This window comes from Mustela nivalis (assembly GCF_964662115.1).
Source record: "Mustela nivalis genome assembly, chromosome: 13".
NCBI lineage: Eukaryota > Metazoa > Chordata > Mammalia > Carnivora > Mustelidae > Mustela > Mustela nivalis.
Genome location: NC_139032.1, coordinates 42,131,727 through 42,152,059, shown reverse-complemented (window position 1 = coordinate 42,152,059; position 20,333 = coordinate 42,131,727). Strand labels below are relative to the sequence as shown.

Genomic DNA, 20,333 nt, shown 5'->3' with positions numbered 1-20,333 from the left:
CCTGTGGACGCCGCCGAGTAAGCATCGTTAAAGTCTCCCCTCCCACCACCGTCATGTCTAAGTCAGAGTCTCCCAAAGAGCCTGAACAGCTGCAGAAGCTCTTCATCGGAGGTCTGAGCTTTGAAACAACCGATGAGAGTCTGAGGAGCCATTTTGAGCAATGGGGAACACTTACGGACTGTGTGGTAATGAGAGATCCGAACACCAAGCGCTCCAGAGGCTTTGGGTTTGTCACCTATGCCACTGTGGAGGAGGTGGATGCAGCCATGAATGCAAGGCCACACAAGGTGGATGGAAGAGTTGTGGAACCAAAGAGGGCTGTCTCAAGAGAAGATTCTCAAAGACCTGGTGCCCACTTAACTGTGAAAAAGATTTTTGTTGGTGGCATTAAAGAAGACACTGAAGAACATCATCTAAGAGATTATTTCGAACAGTATGGGAAAATCGAAGTGATTGAGATCATGACTGACCGAGGCAGTGGCAAAAAGAGGGGTTTTGCTTTTGTAACATTTGATGACCATGATTCTGTAGACAAGATTGTCATTCAAAAATACCATACTGTGAATGGCCACAACTGTGAAGTAAGGAAAGCGCTCTCTAAGCAAGAGATGGCTAGTGCTTCATCCAGCCAAAGAGGTCAAAGTGGTTCTGGAAACTTTGGTGGTGGTCGTGGAGGTGGTTTTGGTGGGAATGACAACTTTGGTCGCGGAGGAAACTTCAGTGGTCGAGGTGGCTTTGGTGGCAGTCGAGGTGGTGGTGGATATGGTGGCAGTGGGGATGGCTATAACGGATTTGGTAATGATGGAAGCAACTTTGGAGGTGGTGGAAGCTATAATGATTTTGGCAATTACAACAATCAATCCTCAAATTTTGGACCCATGAAAGGAGGCAATTTTGGAGGCAGAAGCTCTGGCCCTTATGGTGGTGGAGGCCAATACTTCGCCAAACCACGAAACCAAGGTGGCTATGGTGGTTCCAGCAGCAGCAGCAGCTATGGCAGTGGCAGAAGGTTTTAATTACTGCCAGGAAACAAAGCTTAGCAGGAGAGGAGAGCCAGAGAAGTGACAGGGAAGCTACAGGTTACAACAGATTTGTGAACTCAGCCAAGCACAGTGGTGGCAGGGCCTAGCTGCTACAAAGAAGACATGTTTTAGACAATACTCATGTGTATGGGCAAAAAAACTCGAGGACTGTATTTGTGACTAATTGTATAACAGGTTATTTTAGTTTCTGTTCTGTGGAAAGTATAAAGCATTCCAACAAAGGGTTTTAATGTAGATTTTTTTTTTTTTTGCACCCATGCTGTTGATTGCTAAATGTAATAGTCTGATCATGACGCTGAATAAATGTGTCTTTTAAAAAAAAAAAAAAAAAGAGTTTTTAAGTGAAACTAAAGGACCCTCCAACCAAGTGCCATTCAAGTGAAATGACACATAGAATATAACCATCAAAAAAAAAAAATTAAGGTGCATATGTAAATACTAATATATAAGTGGAAAAAAAAGGTTTGAAATTTTATGTGTGTGGATAGAGAGAACCCACTTATATTTTAAAAATAAACAGAAGACACAGGCGTACATATACTTATTTTTCTTTCTGAAAAAGGAATCACAAGAAAGCGTTCATTATCTTTGGAGTGTGGATGGTGGGGGGGGAGTTTTGAAAGTTCAAAATTTTCTTTCCCTGGTTTTTATCTTTAAAACTATTTGAACCAGGGCATCTGGGTGTCTCGGTAGGGTTAAGTGTCTGCCTTCAGCTCAGGTCATGCTCCTGGGATCCTGAGATTGAGTCCTGTGTCGGGATCCCTGCTCAGTGTGGAGTCTGCTTCTCCCTCTCCCTCTGCCCCTCCTCCCTGCTCGTGCTCTCTCTCTCTCTCTTGCTCTCTGTAAATAAAATATTTAAAAAAAAAAAAACTATTTGAACTATGAACAAAGGTTATGAAACTGGCAGTTTGCAAAAGTAAAACTACAGTTGATTAACAAATAAATGATAACCTCCAATAGTCATCAAAAATGGAAAGTAAAAAGGTATTTATTTGTTGCCAATCAAAACTGCATTTTAAAAAATTCTGATACTAGATTTAAGTGAAGGTGTTATGAAACAGGCATTTATAAGTTGGTAGTGATGTAGAAATTGATAGAACCACTTGGACTATAATTTGGCAGCTGCCTTAAATGGATAATACCATTTGATCTGACAATTCCATTTATGTCTAGGTTCTTTATATCAATACTAACAGAAAAAATTGGAAATAATCACAAATGCAACAACAGAAGTAGCTTTAAGTAAGCTATAGCCACTTGGCGGAATATTATATAGCCATAAAACTTATGGTTATGGGGGCGCCTGGGTGGCTCAGTGGGTTAAGCTGCTGCCTTCAGCTCAGGTCATGATCCCAGGGTCCTGGGATCAAGTCCCACATTGGGCTCTCTGCTCAGCAGGGAGCCTGCTTCCTCCTCTCTCTCTCTCTGCTTGCCTCTCTGCCTACATGTAATCTCTCTGTCAAATAAATATATAAAATCGTTAAAAAAACAAAAACAAAAACTTGTGGTTATGAACTTACGGATAACATGGACACATGCTTAGGTTTGACTAGGGGTCAGAAAACTTTTTCCGTAAAAGGTCAAATAATAATTCATGCTTTGCAGACCATACGTTCTCTATCATTACTACTAAATCCTGTCATTATCACTGCAAAGCAGCCATAGATAATATGAAAATGAATTAGTATCCCATGTTCTATAAAACTTAATTCCTGAGCACTTAAATTTCGATCTCACATAATTTTCATATCACGAAATAGTCTTCTTTCTCTTTTTTTTCCCAACCATTTAAAAATGTGAAAACAATTCCTAGCTTGCAGGCTATACGAAAACAGGCGGCAGGCGGGTTTGGTCCACAGGCCTCAGACATTGCCAACCTCTGAGCTAGACCATCTATGTGAAAAGGTTATACACGAAATCACATAGGATAACTTGCTCTGAGTTAGTGGAATTGTTGGCATTTTTTCCCAAAACTTCTGCATTTTCCAAATTACCTACAACAAGCATGCCTTGCTTTTATAACCAAAACCTTTTATTAAAAAAGACTAATTTTATGTATACTGAAACCCATATTCTAGTACAGTTATGACTCTGAAATGTGCAGTCGAAATGAAAACGTAATTGGCTAAAGGCCTCAGAGGGTAGGTCTTTAGACGAGTGGTTTGCAAGTTTTGAAAAGGTCTTAATTTCTTGGAGGCCACTTTCCTATTTCACCTTCTTCCATATCTAACCCACAGCCACAATCTCAAGTGGAGCAAATACAAATAATTATATGGAGTGACTTGTCTCTCGACCCTGCACAAAAGCAACTCCTTATGTAGAGTGGCTACTTACAACTTGTGCGCCTTCGTTTTATTCCAAATAGCACTTCCAGCTGCCAAATTACAACTTCTGTGGTCAGAATGTACACATGTCACACTCTATCTGGGAACCATTAGGCAGAAGTGTTCTGACCACTTTTTCATTACTCAAGAATTTCCTCTTAAATTGCTACACCTTTTTGATTCACTGTCAAAAATTTAATAATAACCTGAAAGCTATAAATTTAGACCTTTTTAGCAGTATGTTTTTCCCTGGGTGGAATTATGACCATGCACTTGGGTAAAGAGGAGAAGGGAAGAACTGTCTAAAATTTAAAGTTGTTTGAAAGAGATGACTTTCCTAAGTCTTAGTGACATTGTATCTGTCGATCACTCAACAAAATCAGCAATAAACTCACATTTGGAAATTGGAAACTCATTTTTTTCCCATGCCCCCCCCACACTGCTGTTTTAAGTTACATTCCCTCATTCTACTCTATCACACCCAAAATTTCTAGCAGTTCTTCACAGAATGCCACGAACAGTCTTTATTCCCTTTGACTGCTGCTACAGCTGGGTCTTTCTGGAGTGGCTGGTTACCTTCCATTATCTTCAGCTAAAAGAACATGGTCTCTCTATCGCCCAGTGAGAGAGAGACCCTTCAAGATGGAAGACAAATCACATGAGCTGAGGTCCACATCTGCGGAATGCCTTCACATCACAGCAAGCACTGGGGAGTATGTTCCAAAACAAATCACTTAGCTGGCAATGACATTTCCTTTACATGATAGGCAGGAATGTTCTTTCTCATAGAAGCGGGCCATTTCCCAAAGTCTCAAACCAAACCCATATCTCTAGGGAGAACATCCCATAGAACTGTGAGAATAACACAGCGACCACAAAATTCCAAAATAATACACCTACAGATTACATTTCAGGAATCCATTCCCTACATTATCAATTCCATATGATGGGTTTTCCCCATGTTTGCATAATGCATAAAACATATCTAAACCCACATCCACCGTCAGCATCCTAAAAATCAGCACTATTCATTAATTCTTTTGAGAAATACCTATTGAGTGCCTACAAGGTGCCAGATGTTGTCTAGGTCCTGGGATAGAGTGGTGAACTACACCCACAAAATCTGTGTCCTCAGGGGAGCTCTCACTGTCCTTAACTGATCGGACTCTGGGGCCAGTTCTCCTTCAATAATAATTTGCTGAAATACTACATAACCACGCAGCTGCTATTTCTCGTAGTGTTAAGTTTTGATGTCCGGGGTACTGGGTGTTTACCAGCTTCATTGTTCTGTGGATATACACAAGGTTCCAGGAATGAGTTACATTTCCCTGGGTCTTCCCCGACTTGCTCACCCAAGACCTCAAATGCCCCACACAGTCCCCGCCAAGAGTTGTCGGGTCCCTCCCCCGGCTGCTGCCTCCAATGAACCAGCTGTGTCATATGGGTGATGTCTCTACACAGAACTGGCCATATACGCCCCCCACCCACATCACTTGAAAACCGTGACAAGTCTGATGAACCCAGTGTCTCACCGTGTCTGTCATAAAACATTCCTTTCCGTTTCCACCCAGAGGGCCTTTTTCTAAGAGTCCAGATGCCAGGCCCTAGGCCTGGGGGGAGGCTAGGCACTAGGCAGGTCTCTCCACCTCCCAGCTCCTCCTCTGGGCACCTGCCCACAGAATCTCCACTCATCCTTCACCAGTCACCAAAACCCCATTCAAATGAGCTTCCTCAGAGCCCGCAGGCCGATTTTCAGAAAAGCCTGGCCTGCATTTGAAATGCAGTTTGGGCTCAGGGTAGGATGTTCACAAGATGATATTTCAACACAGGCTTTCAAGCTGTATATATATATATATATATATATATATATATATATATATATATAGTTATTTAAGAAGGTGTCTCTTCATTTTCTCTAACTTAAATGCACTTTTAATATTTGTATACAAGTTACCTCTTTGGTCTTCTCTCTATTGCCTCCTTCATCTCTTCTTTATTTGATTATTATTTGAGAGTATTCAAATTTGCTATTGGAGATGAGAAAAAAAAATTGGATAGATGAAACTCGAAATAAATGTTGAGCCTAAAGGATGAGGCAGCCAGTCACCTGTGAGATGCGGCAGATCCACCTGTTGAGAATGTAGTAAGTTAGTGCCCTAGAAAACGGGTTACTTATAGACAGAACGGGGTGGAGAGACCACACCATACGAAAGAGATATGTGTCCTCCAGGCTAGTGTCATTCTTAAATCGGCCCGAGAGCTGCAGACAAAACTCAAGACCGTTCAGCAGCGGAAGTGGCAAGCTATGGCTGGGGGCGGACATCTTTGTCCTGCATCTCTCCTGGAAGGGAAGCGGGGTGAATGGCCCAGGCGCCTCTATCTCCCAAGCCCCCTGTGTCAAACCTCCGCCCTGGTCCTCACAACCTCACGGTAAGTAGAAAAGGCTGATGCAGCCGAGACACACAGGTCCCAGGATCACACATGACCACCCAGTCAGGAAGTACGGTCCTTCCCCTGGTGGCTCCCTACCATGCTTCTGCTTCCGCCCGTGTGTCTTAACTTGATCTGATCAGTCAGTCATGTATTTGGGTATCTTAATGTGCTCTATGAGACCTTCTGTTCTGTGAACTCTGGCATAACGGGACTGGCCATGGGCTTAGAGGCGACCATGGCATCGAGGTGATTTCCCATAAAACACCTCTGCTCCCCAGGACCTATCAGCACGCCCACTTTCTCCTGTCCGAGATCCTTGTCATGCTGCTCCTTCTCTTTAAAAGGAGGCTGCTTCGTCAGGTTTTTCCTGTTTTTCATGACTCACCTTGGGGATTGCCCTGCCCCCAGACTTTCCCGGCCACCTGTCACCTCACATCTGGGTTGGAGGTCCCTGCTCTGTGTCATGGCAACATAGTCTCACAATCTGCTGTTTGCAGCTCAATTTAGTGGCCACGGGCCACATACAGTCATTTCAGTTTTAATTAATTAAATTATATACAATGTAAAATTATATTTAAAAAATGAAAGTTCAGTTCCTCATTCACACCAGCCACACTGCATGGGCTCGACAGTCACATTTCCATCGCAAGGAGTTCCCAAGGACAGCGTTCACTGTGTGATCCTCGAAGGAAGGCACAGGCTACTCTGTTTCTCTATCACCAGGTGTCTTCACGGGGTTCTGGCACCTAGCACATGCCCCAGATGTTAGCGTGCTGTCGAATATACAGACTTCCTCTAATCTGTATTCCAAAGAAAGCCAATAGGAAGGCCATGTTTTGATACTCAACTTTTCTCTCTCCAAAAATATTTTTTAATTCACAAAGTTTCATTTTCTTTAATTCTGACTTCCTTCAATGCCTCCTTTCTGGAGCATCTACAGTTTCAGGAGGGACCTCACTGTTCCTTTCTAGGTTTATCTTTCATGACCTTCTGGTGAGTTTCATTACGGCATTTTACGCTAGGGCACCCGGAAAGAGAGGGAAAGAAGCCCATGACAATAGGCAAGAGGAAAGTTATCTCGCCAACTATCCGCTCTCCGGACCCCCAGGCAGGGGGGGTGCATCAAAGAAAAAATGCATTCTTCCCCTACAGCTTTTAATTTTTAATTTTTTATACTCTCTGGGGGAAAAAAATTCCATCATAGGCCAAATTTGGAGGCTATCTAATTGTATGATGGAAACCTTCTAAGTTTCTTTTGAGTCAAGCATCTCTCTGCTTGGGCAGAAAAGGAGAAAAAAGGGGATTTACATTCACTTTGCTAAACATTAGCATCTTTTGTTCAATCATTTGAATGCAGGACAGTGAGAGGGAAAACAGCTTAGTGAACAGGAGTTGACACATACAGTGTAAAATCTTTTAAGGTGCTTGGATTCAATGAGGGAGAAAGTGAGACGGAACCGTATTTCAGCTTCCTAACTGTGCTCCGGTCTGCGGGAACTTTGTGACAGGTCTCTGTCTCTCAGCTACACTTGACTGGCTTTTGCTGACATTCAGCTGTCAGACAGCAACCCTTTACCAGGCCCCTAACATGCTCCACAGCCTCACCCAATTAACTCGCTTTCACTTGACACGACAGCAAAAAGCTTCATAATAGGTGGGCAAGGTGCATGGTGTCTCCTTGCCCTCAAAGTGTTCACACACAGCGAGATGCTTAACTACTTTCCTTCTTGCCTGTGTGCTCACAACTAGTGTGACCACAGTTCAGTCATTCCATGTATTGAATTGGACAGTAATACAGGAAATATTATAGTGATCATTAAGCTGCTCAAAAGCAGGCTTCTCAAACTTCCAGAATTGAACTGAAAGTTCCATTTCAAATCACTTCTGAGAGGAAGATTTGATTTTTAGATTACCAAAAGTTAGTGTCAACTAGCAATCAATTTGTCGTTAGTTTTCCCACTCTCTCATCAGTAAAAATATTACATAAAGAGGACGTGGTGTAGAAAAACAACATTTGACAAGGGAGGACAGAAAAGTCTAGGCAAGATTTAAGAGTATGGAATTCAGCCTTTGCTCATAAACATGCACTTTGTGCATGAATTCTACAGTAAGTTTTCTGTAAATTTTAGTCATGTGAGCTTTTCTGATGAAATAGATTGTACTTGAAGATGTTTGGCTGAGAAATCAAAATTTTTATACTTATTTTGAAAACTTATCTGAATAATTTACACATTTTCTCTTATCTCCCAGTATGTTCCAATCTAAGAATATAATCCGTTTTCATTTATTGGCACTCTGAAAATCTGAAAATTATGGGGGGAAAAGTGACATAAAGAAAAGGAAAAGTGATATAAATTGGACTGCCCTGGGAAACCTATGCTTGTAAAGCTTGGTGATGAAGAGAGTACTGACAAAGTTCCTTTTTGATTGGACTCTTCATTATTGAATGCAGCTCTTTATAGCTATTTTTTAAAGAGTTACTTATATATTTTAGAGGGAGCATTAGAGCAGAGTGAGAGAAGCAGACTCCCCGCTCGCCAAGGGCAGAGCCCAACACGGGGCTCAATCTCATGACCCTGATATCGTGACCTGAGCTGAAACCAAGAGTAGGATGCTCAACCAAGAGAGCCACCCAGGCACCCCTCTTTATAGCTATTATGAAGATAGAGTCATGATTTCAATTCTAGGTATCCTATCAGTAATCAAAAGTAAAAGTCTGATTATAGGAATAGGGAGTTCCAGCGTCCACACAAACCGTTTCTGGTGGTGATGCATCACTGCTCTACACCAGGCACAACGGGAGTTTAACCACACCTTGCCAATCCACGTAAGTCTGGGAAGACTCTCTGAGCTTCAGAAGTCAAGTCTCCAAGTGGCATGCCTCTGTGACATGTCTCCAAATTAAACAAAATCTTTCTCAACATAAAGTGCGTATTTGTTGTTTTGCTCACTTCTAACCAGAAACTCAAGGTAGGGGTAAATCTTGACTGAATGGCTGAGCAATTAGGAAACCACCTCGGCATCCACTTGACTCATTAAGTCCTGTCGAGTTTTCCCTAACTCCAATGTCACGTTCCTCCACCCCCACCGTGAAGGCCCTCAAACAGATCACCCTCCCTTTTCACTGGGAACCTCTATTGTAAGTATCCATGTAGATGGTCTACCTTCTCACAAAAGCCACCAGTTCCCTGAGAGAAAGTCCGTCATTTTGGTAAGGATGTAGTATGACATCATGCTTAAGACTGAGGACTTGGGTTCACACTGCCTAGGTTCAAATCTTGGACTCTACACTTGATTGTTTCTTCATCTGGAAGGAGGAGATAATAACGCCCCTTAGGTAAGGATAATGAGAATTAAATGAGTTAATATACATAAAGTGCTCGGTACAGTGGCTGGCACAAAGTAGGCATTCAATAAATACTGCTTGACACTGTTATTCTTATTACTACATCCTTAGCACTTGGCAAGGCATGTAGCACATAACAGGTACTCAATAAATACTCAATAATTAGTTATTCCTTTGATTATTGCTTCATTTCAAGATGATGTAAAAAATTAAAAATTTTCATGCAGAATGAATCATGGACATAAAATCTTGAGTTCGGATGGTATCAGTTCACAGAAATAAATAAAAACTGAAAATATAGGGGCACCTGTGTGGCTCAGCCAGTTAAGCATCTGCCTTCAGCTCAGATCATGATCCCAGCGTCCTGAGATCAAGCCCTAAGTTGGACTCAGGGAGCCTGCTTCTCCCTCTGCCTGCTGCTCCCCTCTGCCTGTGCTCTCTCTCTCCCTCTCTGACAAGTAAATAAATAAAATCTTTTTTAAAAAACTGAAAATACATTAATTTTTAAGAGTCAGTAAAAATTTGGGCCGTTTCTGAGATAATTTTTTCTGAGCAAATAACAGAGCCAGCATGAAGAAAAAATGTTCTTTCTTGTTCCACAGTCGTTTGTTGTTGTTGTTTTTTTTTTATGTCCACTCTTATTTAAGGATTTGATGCCTTCCTTACCTAATTTAAGGACAATCTCATTATTTACCAAATTTTTAGAAAATGTCAATAAATGGTTTATTTAAAATGAAGATTCTACTTGAATCCCATTTTTAAATGTTTTTAATTCCTTTTTTCCTCCTGGAAATAGCTTTCCATTTTTCTGTTCTGAAGTTATTTTCAGCATCTTAACCAGAACAGGAATTTGGATTGATAAAATATGAGAAGTACTTTTTAGGCTGAAATGAACCCAAAATGACAGGCCATGCTTTACTAATATGCTGTGTGTCCTTTACTTAAAGATGCATCAGAAACTAGAACTATCCTTTACGAATAAAAAAAATTACTAGTATTCGGAGTATAAACAAAAATTTAAAATTTTGTTTTGTTTTGTTTTGTTTTTAGAGGGAGGGGCATAGGGACAGGGAAAGGGACAGGGAGAGAGAGAATCTCAAGCAGGCTCCATGCCCCGCACAGAGACCGACATGGGCTTGATCTCATAACCCTGAGATCATGACTTGAGCTGAAATCAAGAATCGGACAGATGCTTAGCCAACTGAGCCACCTAGGCACCTCCATTTTTTGTTGCTTTTTGTTTTTAATTTAAAATTTAATTTGTTTATATCTACCTTCAATAATGAATGCCTTTTGTAAACTACACCCCACATTAAACTTAACCAACTGTATTAGGTTCCTAGGACTGCCAGAGGTGACCACAAGCTAGGTGGCTGAAAACAGCAGAAATCTATGGTCTAAGCACCCTCAAGTCTAGAAGTCCAAAATCAGGGTGTCAGCAGGGCCACATTTCCTCCTCAAAGACTAGGCAAGAATTCTACCTTGGCTCCTTTAGTTTTGGGTGGTTGCTGGCAATGCGAGGCATTCCTGGTTTATAGCTGTGTCATCCCAGTTCCTACCACCATCTTCACATGGCCGTCTTCCCTGTCCATCTCTCCGTAGAGCTGTGCGTCTCTCTTTATAAGGGCACTGATCACTGGATTTAGGGCCCACTTTAATCCAGTGAGAACTCATCTTAATTTAACTGATTGTATCTGCAAACACTCTATTTCCAAATAAGGTCACATTCTGAGGTTCTTAGTAAACATGAATTTTCTAGAGAACACTATTCAACACTGTACCAACTATTCACAACATAAAACAGAAGTGAGCTTGGGGTATTATTCTTATAATTCTGGGCTCAGGGCACTTATATAATTCTCCTTCAAACTGTCTTAAATGATAGTTTAAATATTAGCTCAGCAAAATCTTGTGGACTTCCCAAGCCCAATTAACTTCTAAAGATCATTGTTCGTGAACATCATTTCTGGTGAATCTATATATTTAGTCTTCAGATGCTACTTAGGAAGTGGAGCAAATATTTTTTTATGTATTGTGGTATCTTAAAGTGAACTAGCTTTTTCCCCCCCTTCCTTTCTAATTGCTGAATATTTAACTTTCATTACAAACCAAATATGTTCAGAAATTAGTGGAATGTTTTTAAAATGTATTAAATGATGCCATGTAAAACATAAACTTATATTCAAAAAATCCAGAAACACCCTATGAAAGAAATTTTTAATATCTAGGAATGTTAAGGTCTCAGAATTTCTATGTGTGCAATGATAATTTTCTAATAAATACATGCAGAAATGGTTTATAACAATAGCCCTACACACTGCTGCTTGTTCCATTACCAAATTCATATTCTGTCAATTTGTTATCCCTCCCAAATCTCAAAGTAGCTTGGTTCATTAAGATCACATTTTTACTTTTTAAATATAATTTATATATATAATGTATAATATATATAATATAAATATAATTTTATTGTAATTGGATATTATCTATGTAAAAATGAGGCAGATTAAAATGTTAACTTTACAACCTAAGAAATAAAACTCCTATATTCAAAAAAAAAGGTATTAAAATATAAAAGTAGTACTTCCCCCTGTTATCAATATGTCAGACATTTAACAACAGATCTTGAAACCTAACTGAATGACAGGTTTCTAGGCAAAGGCTACCACCATGCCAGTCAGAAGCGCTCTAAGGCCAAGTACAATGCTCTGAGCCCAGAAGGGGAGGGATTTTGAGGCTCCTCAGTTCCTTCGTACTTTGAGAACAAGTAAAACTTAAAACAATTCTATGTCCAAATGATTAGGACATAATAGAAACAGCATTAGTAGTAAGCAGGGGCTTTACAGATACCACTTCTTTAATCTTCATACAAGCCTAGAGACAGGAGCTACCACTGTCCTCATTTTCACAAATGAGGAAACTGAAGCCTTCTGGAAGAGGCTGTTCGTGGCACCAGGATCACAGGGTTAGCAAGAGGTGACTCTGGGCTTAGAAGAATCCCTCTCCGAGCCCATACACCCAGCCACTATGAACGTGTGGGCTCTGGAGCAGGGCTGTTGTGTTCACATCCTTCTCCAGCACCCAGTAGGCCTTACACTGTGGAAATAATGAGAGTAATAGCAGCGAAAAATACCATATACCCATAGGGGTGTTTTAACTATTCAGTAAGTTAACATATCTTCAATTCTGAGAATGTTGTCTCACACAGGGAAAGTACTGGATAAAAGCTCATCTCTCTCCTCCTTTTCTTACCTGCTCTACACCAGCCCTCTGGCTCAACAAACCCTGTTCTATTTCATGTCCAGAGACCAGGCCTTTACCTGGAAGATACTGTCCTTTGTGTGCAAAATGGCTTCAATAAGAAAATACAGATGACTTAGGCGCAAAAAAAAAGCGGTGGCCACAGAGTCTTCCCAACTTTTCTGAATCTCATCAGTAATACGTTTATCACACAAAAAAGTTATAAGGTTATGTATGGGTATGGGTGTATTCTGAAAGCATGAAAGAATTACAGGAACAAACAAAATTATGATCATTGCAGAACAAAGAAAAGCAACACGACTCTTAGCTTGACCTTGATTGTGACTAGGCCAGCAGCATCCTGTCTCTGCTGTAACTCTCCCTGCCCGGAATTCCTTATTCAAACCCTATCATCCCTTCAAAATCAAGCTCAAATACAAGTTCTCAAAAATCTTCCCTAACCACCCTAGTCCAAATAAATCTAGCTTTTCAAGCTCCATGAGCATTTATCTTACTGCTTTATGCAAGTCTGTCCTTACTCACCAGCAAGCTTATCAGTTCCAACAAACTCGCCACTCTTCAGTGTGTCTTTTGGTATTCAATCCATGTACAGCTACCACTATCTTCCTTGCATAAAATATGGGAAAAGAAAGAGCTCTAAAAGATTTTAGGACTCTTCACAAGGGAACGAAATTCATTTATTGACTCAACAAACTTTTGCTGGGTACTTAGTAGAAGGTCAAGCACAAAGTAGGTACGAACGCACAAGGATGATTACACACGGCACCTGGCTTCCAGACCCCAAACTCAGCAAAATGAAAAATGCACATAGGACTGCAGGCCTTGATCCTGATCTAGCTCTAGACATACAGGCCTGATCTGAATGACCAGTAGTAGCGAGCTGGCATGTTCCTTGAAGATATTAAGTTGATTCTTGGGACCTTGGTCCTTTTGATCTTTTTTGCTAAACATTGAGAATCTAGAACTAGAGAATTTACCAATGCTCCCCAAATGTCTTCCCCATGAAAGACGGTGGACTCCCAAATCTCCCAAACCAAGGGCAGTCCCTGGACCAGGCTAGAACCTTGGAATTAGTTTGAGTGAAAACAGAATAGTGTGATAACTTGAAAATAAATTTATTATCCCAAGAGCATTATAAATCCCACCATAAATAATTGGAGGAATATGTCTCACTTCTATATGATCCCACAATAAATATATGATTTTTAAGCTAAAGTTTATTCATTTAATAAATAGTAACTCATTGCTATTGCATGCTTAACTGTTACATGACTTCATATCAGTGAGGCTGTTTGTTTTGGTTTTTTTTTTTTTTTTTTTTTGAAGATCGGGCTCTCACCATTTACAGGAATAAAAGCAAACACAGTTTCTGAACATTCTCCATATGATGTACTCCATATGCATCCCCAATGTTCTAAATTCATAAGTAGGCCTTTGTTTCTGGCACTGACACAAAAAGGTCATTTTACATTTCCTTTTGAAGATTTCTGCTCTTCTTTTCCTTAAATTGATGAAACTGCCCAACTGCCAACATGCCAATCTGAGGGTCACCGAATTAAATGCATCAACGACAATAGTGACAAAGCTGTTAAAAATGCTCAGAAACATACATGTAGTATCGAATCATTACTACATTGCCATGAACTTGAGAGGAAACGGGAAATCTTCAAGGGGAAAAAATAACATCAAATAGAGCTGACAAGACAGCCAGCAGTTTGACTTGGGATGTGTCTCCTTACCCAGTCTGGCTGGGGTTCAGTAGCTAAGGTTCAGGGTTCAGAGCTATTCTCAGGTGGGCTGACATTCCTATCACCAGATTCTTAAAACTGCTTTGTTTCTTTTTTCAAATTTACTGTTCTACATGGCCATTAATGTTGTAAGAGCTCTTGATCATAGTTTAAAATTTCTAGAACACCTTGTATCTTTCTCTATATTTCTTATGGTAAAGAAAAATAAATTGGTCTTTTTTCTTAGGAATATGGAATGTCAAGACATAAGTATTATTTGTTGCAGAATTAAGATTTCTATGAAACTCAGAAATGTATCATAAACACTCTCTTAACTTGAACTTAGAACTTAGAAGAACAGTATTTTTCATTCTTATTTTTAAGGACTTCAGATGGTCTACTCGTGAATTCTTCACCACCACCATTATTACTTATTTATTGTATTCCAATAGTATGTTATGTACTGAATCAAAGACACAATCCTTGATCTCAGGTGAACAATTCAAATCCAACCACCTATAAAAAATTTCTTTCCTCTCCTGTTTTCCTTCTCTTGGGAAAGGAGTCAGGGGGACCACAGAAACAATCTGTTAAATAACAACCGGATGTAACAGATGATCTTAAGAATAAAGAAATTCTGAACCCACAGAGCCAGAGAACCAATCACAGCCACAATCTTGGCTTTTTGATAGTTCAGACTTCCAAAGAGGCTGGTGAACTTTATGTCAGGCCACATAATTTGGAAGGTGTGATGGAACTTTTGCAAACTATGCCCTATGTCCTAGGTATTGCACTAAAATCTAGGAAGAGAACAATCTCTTATTCATGCAGTACTTGTGTTAGTCAATCAACAATCAATTCCAATAAAGTCTGTAAATGTTGTTAACAGCCTAATAGGTGTTTTGGAGAGACTTGATATTTAAAACTTGGGGAAAAAATCAAGTAGGTAAAGGGCAGAAAACAGTACTGCAAGCAAAGGAACCAGTATATACAATTCTCATGATATTGAGAGAGTGGTCCTAATTTTTACTAATTTGTTTTTTAAAAATATGTAATACACTGGTAACCCTACAGATGCTAGAGTTGGTAACCTTGTATCAGGTCTTCGCATTTTGTGCTTAAAAATGAATTAGCTTATTTTATATAATATTTGCATATTTTGTTTCTACATGACTAGTTAAAAGGGCTTTAGGCTGCTCTATATTGTCTAGGATGTTCTTCAAACTACACATGGGCTGTAAAATGTATGTTAATATATGATTTTAATTCTTCAAAGTTTCACTATATGCTTTTACCAGAATTATATATATCACTATTCTCCCCAAAACAAAGGATAGAAAGTTATACATTTCATGACAAAAAATCAGCATCAACAGTCAAAATCTTATACCAGTAAGTAGTTCCTGGAAAAGTTTATGCAGAAAGTAAAGCAAAAATATTTTTTGGAAGAAACAAAGATAAGTCTTAGTTTTAGGCGTTTGAGCAGCTGTAAAGCAAGTAAAAATGATTTTACGAAGTACAGAAGTTATCATCACATTATTCATTTTTTTTCTTTGCTTTGCCTTGCTTTTTTTCGGCCTTCAGTACATGATCTGTATTTTATGACATGTCTACATGTCACTTCTTAACAGGTCACTCACTGTTCCTGGATGTCCTTTTGATATAACAGGGGCTTTCAAACTTTGTAATAGCAGAACCCGTTTGTGAAATGAAATATTATTCAGAAGTTTAATTTCTAAATGAGAGAAAAGTAAAATGACCCTGCTTGGAGTTGGGATGGGAAGTGAAAATCTGTCCTTTGAAAGTCTCCCCCAGGACTTCTGGGTGGCTCAGTCAGTTAAGCCACTGCCTTTGGCTCAGGTCATGATCCCAGGGTCCTGGGATCAAGTCCTGCCTCGGGCTCCCTGCTCAGCGGGGAGCCTGCTCCTCTTTCTGCCTCTGCCTATGGCTCTGCTGCTTGTGCTCTGTCTCTGTCTCTCTCTCTCTCTCTCTCTCTCTCTCTGATAAATAAATAAATGAATGAATGAATGAATAAATAAATAAAATCTATAAAAGTCTCCCTCGTGGGGATAAAGACAACTATGAGATTTACTTAACTACAGTTTCTATTTCTATTTCTATTCCTAGACTTTTTCATATTTTCTTAATGCTGAAATTGTGACCAAATTAAACTCTTCTGACTATTGCTAAAAATTATGACTACACACCTGATGCCTTTTGTTATTAGTGCCACTAAAAGAAGAAACAATGTAGTCCTAAAAGCTGAGGAATTTTAATAACCTTACTTGAAATTTCTTGGTTTTTTTACCCGCTTTACAAAAAACACTTAAGCCTATTTTAAGGAATTGGAGGATTTTATATTCAAATAACTATGGATTAGGAAATATAAGTATATGAACTAAGATCTTCAAAATAAAATTACTCCATAGGCAAAATATAACAATACTCCAAGAAATGAATATCTCTATCTATGAAGAGTAAGGTACAGAACAGCTATTTAGATTTACATACAAATCTAGATTCAAAACTCCTTCTTAGACATTTTTCTCTTCTTCTTCTTCAAAAAAAAAGGTTGTATTACCAAAAAAAAAAAAAAAGGCCAAAACATCTAGGGAATTCATAATTATAATTGTAAGAATCTATAATATCCAATGTTATTTAATAAAATACTTTTTAAAATTAAGTCGTAAGCTCCCAGGAGGGATTAGCAAAATGATGTACCAACACAATCTCTCCCTCATGATAAAATTAGATATAATCTATACTGCATACGATGTATGTAACACATTTTTTCAATCAAATTCACATTTTCAGTTAGAACTTATCAGAAATAAGATGGTGGAGACTAGAAATATAAAGCTATAACCTTAGGTGGCCCCTTATATTCTGGAAGGGTATCTTTCCAGTTGGTGTCAGGGAAACACTGAGAACAAAAGGATATCCAAAAGAATAAGCTGAATTCAGATTCTATCAAAGTATGCCCTAAGCCAAAGTTCTGGGAAACTAAGACAGCTATTTCTTCACAATTTCTTAGCTAACGTAGAATCTTAAGAACAAACGCAAATATCCAATCTTCAAAATAGTATAACATGGAAGGATCTACACTTTCAATTCTCTGTACGTAAAGCAGAAGGAAAAAGGAAGGTCTTTTTTGTTCTAGGTAAAAGGGCACAGACCTAGTGAATTTGTCAGTCTTCATATATAGTCACTTTTTTTTTTCCTGAAAGGAAAAAAAATTAGCTTTTCTTCCAAAGAAAACTGTAAAACTTTTATTCAAGTTTAAATCCTCTTGTCTCTTACCAGCCTAAAGTCACGCTCAACATAAGCTTGGTCATTCTTAATGCTTCCCTGTCACTTCATAACTTAGAATCCATTTTCCAGGAAAACTGTCTGTTTCCAGCTTTAGTTTAGAGCCTGGGTTCTGGACACACAGATAGACTTTTCACTATGGATTCCAAACAGCAGGATTTGGGGCAAACTACTTCACCTCTCTGAGACTGCATTGCCTCATCTACAATAAGGGGAAATAACATTCTGCCCATAAGATTGAAGACTGAATTAAATACTAGATGACATAGATGTAGATGCCCCTACACAATATCTGGCAATTAAGATGTTACTGATATTATTTAGATTATGGGGTTGCTAATTTAAACTCTACTTTGATTCAGTGGTCCAGCTCTCGCTTTCAAGACACACATACTGCCTCATCAACCCAACTATTCACCCCCATCCACTCCTCACAGTTAATTACCTATGTATTAACTCTTAATTCAACTTGAACAAAAGTTGCCTTGTCTATACGCGGTCCGGTCAGTCAATTGTTCAATGAGTCTGACTAGTAGAAGAAGATGTGTCTTGACCACCCACTTCGTTGGATTTAATGTCTTGGGTGTGGGAGATTTCATTTTAAAGAAATCATTTAGCTCTCTCTTGGGTATTCGGTTTGGCATAAATCATGCATTTTTAAGCACAAGTTTCTTCCAAAATTATTATGAGAATTACGGCTCCTTAGGTTTGTTGTCCAGCTACCCACCTTCCTTTCTTGGCCCTGCTTTCTATCTGATGTGCCCTTCTTAAAATATTGACAAAGAAAAAGTCATTCAGAGCATGTAACAGTTTTAGACACCAACGAAATGGGAACTGCTATAAATATGTAGTTATAATATTTATGATGTCAGTGACAATTGCACTGAAAATTCCAAAGTATTGGAACCATCTAATTATTAAGTCTTTCACTTCCCCTGCAGGTGTAAATACATGAGCCTAATAAGCTTTCTCACTATGAGAAAACATACTTATATTATATTAAAATATTAAAAACTATTTAATGAGCTTCGTTTCCTTCCAAAAGTAAACTGAGGTTGCATCTGAACGAGCTTGAGGCAAGGGAAGTTTCAAATGTAACATTTTTAAAACTGGCCATTATTTCCCCTGTTGAAAAAAAAAAACTGCAATTTTATTTCCTCACAGCAAATGAAACTGTCAGGAAAATTTAGGTGTAATAAAATTGGGTGGTTAAACCAACATGCTGGATTTGAAATAAAACTGAATTAAAGGAATTAAAATTAATTCTTATGTCAGTCAACCCTTTAAAAATACTGTTCAACACTTACTGTTTTTACATACAGAACTCCCCCATTCTTGATCTAGGCGCAAAACTGACTATCTCCTTGATGACCGCTAATGGCGGCGCAGTTGGGATGGTGCATGGAACAACATTTTGCATAAAAATATGTTGCTTCTGGCAACTTCTCTGCCTAAATAAAAAGTTGTCAAGCAGGGTGACTGCAATGGTACAGGGTTTTAAAATGGTGGATGCCGTCCAAGGTTAGCTAGTAACGGCTGACATGCCCTGGAATCTTGAGGCCTAAATCAACATTGTTTTCACAGCTGTAATTAAGCCACCTAATCAGAAGCACATTTTGACGGGACAGTTTCTGCAAGCCAGACATTACAATTTCTTATGCCTGGAGCGCAGTGGCTCATGAGAGGTCCTCGTTTAATTTCAGGTTAAAAAGAAGGAGGGGCAGTAAAATAAAAAGACTATTTTTTTTTTAAGCAACATACAACTGTTGAAATGAAGCAGGCCTCCACGCTCATGCCTTGACCAGCCTTGCACCCCTCCCTCCTCAGGCTCTCCACTGAGTCCCCCCAACTCTCGAGTGGCAGCTGCACACAGTGAGATGAAGGGTGCCTGCCAAGATCAACAGATGAGCTGGTTGAAACTGGCTCTCTGTGTGTTCTGATTGTAAATTGTGCTGGTGATGATTAGAGAGCTCTAACACAGGATGTCGACTCTTAAAACTGTCCAGAGAAAATAATTTTTTTAAGTTCAGGAAAAAATTTTTTGGACTTTTTTTTTGTGGCTGGGTGCAGAGTGTTGTGTCTATAAATTTCATATGATTCAAATGAATTCACTCAAATTAAGCAACCCTGTTATTAAAAAAAAGAAGAAGAAGAAGAAAAAGAATGAAAGAGAGAAAGAAAAAAGAAGGCCATGGCTCGGCTCCGAGCAGGGATCTTCATTTCGGGCTGTTTATAGAAGAACATGGCCGAGTGGGGTTCTCCACCAGCACACCGGTCACGTGCCTCTACCACCTGCCAAAGAGATTCCTAAAATGATGAAAATCCACAATGCGATACACACATCTCCTCCCGTAACTGTGGATGTCTTTAGAAAGCGAACTTGCCAGCTGAGGCTGTTTTCTATGGTGTTGTGGCATTCTGCAACATTTAAACTTTCAACCCCAGAGGCCATTGTAAAACTATCAATACGAAGGCACTAGTCACTGGAGTCTGATTACATTTAGTTCTGCATTTTAATTACATATGGATTCTATTAACTAAACCTTTTGCCTTATAGGCAACATTTTAATCAAATTACTATAATTTTCAAATATGTTACAATAGTTTGACGAGTTAAAAGTTCACATTCCTAACATATTAAATATCAAAAAAACTTTGCATGAAAAAGGAAATACTCCTTGCAAATACACTAATACATTTTCAGATTACATTGGGGACTTTCTGACTACCTTGTTACAAGTTATATTGTGAGAGTTATAGAACTGGTATACATTTATAAATGGGTTATTGGTATCGAATATAACCAAACTCGAATTATAATTATGTTATAAATTTAGAAACAGGCGCTCATTTGATTGTTGTGAATTGAAGCAAGAACAAAATGAAACAT

The 20,333-nt window shown here is 39.1% G+C and overlaps 1 protein-coding gene and 1 pseudogene across 11 annotated transcripts in view; one reads left to right on the top strand and one right to left on the bottom strand.

Annotated features, from left to right (window-relative positions):
* Positions 1-20,333, bottom strand: part of CCDC171 (coiled-coil domain containing 171) — a 291,861-nt gene that overhangs the window by 6,218 nt on the left and 265,310 nt on the right. The window lies entirely within an intron of this gene.
* Positions 7-1,374, top strand: LOC309846231 (heterogeneous nuclear ribonucleoprotein A1 pseudogene; annotated as a pseudogene). Its single transcript has one exon. The product of its transcript is annotated as a heterogeneous nuclear ribonucleoprotein A1 pseudogene (transcript).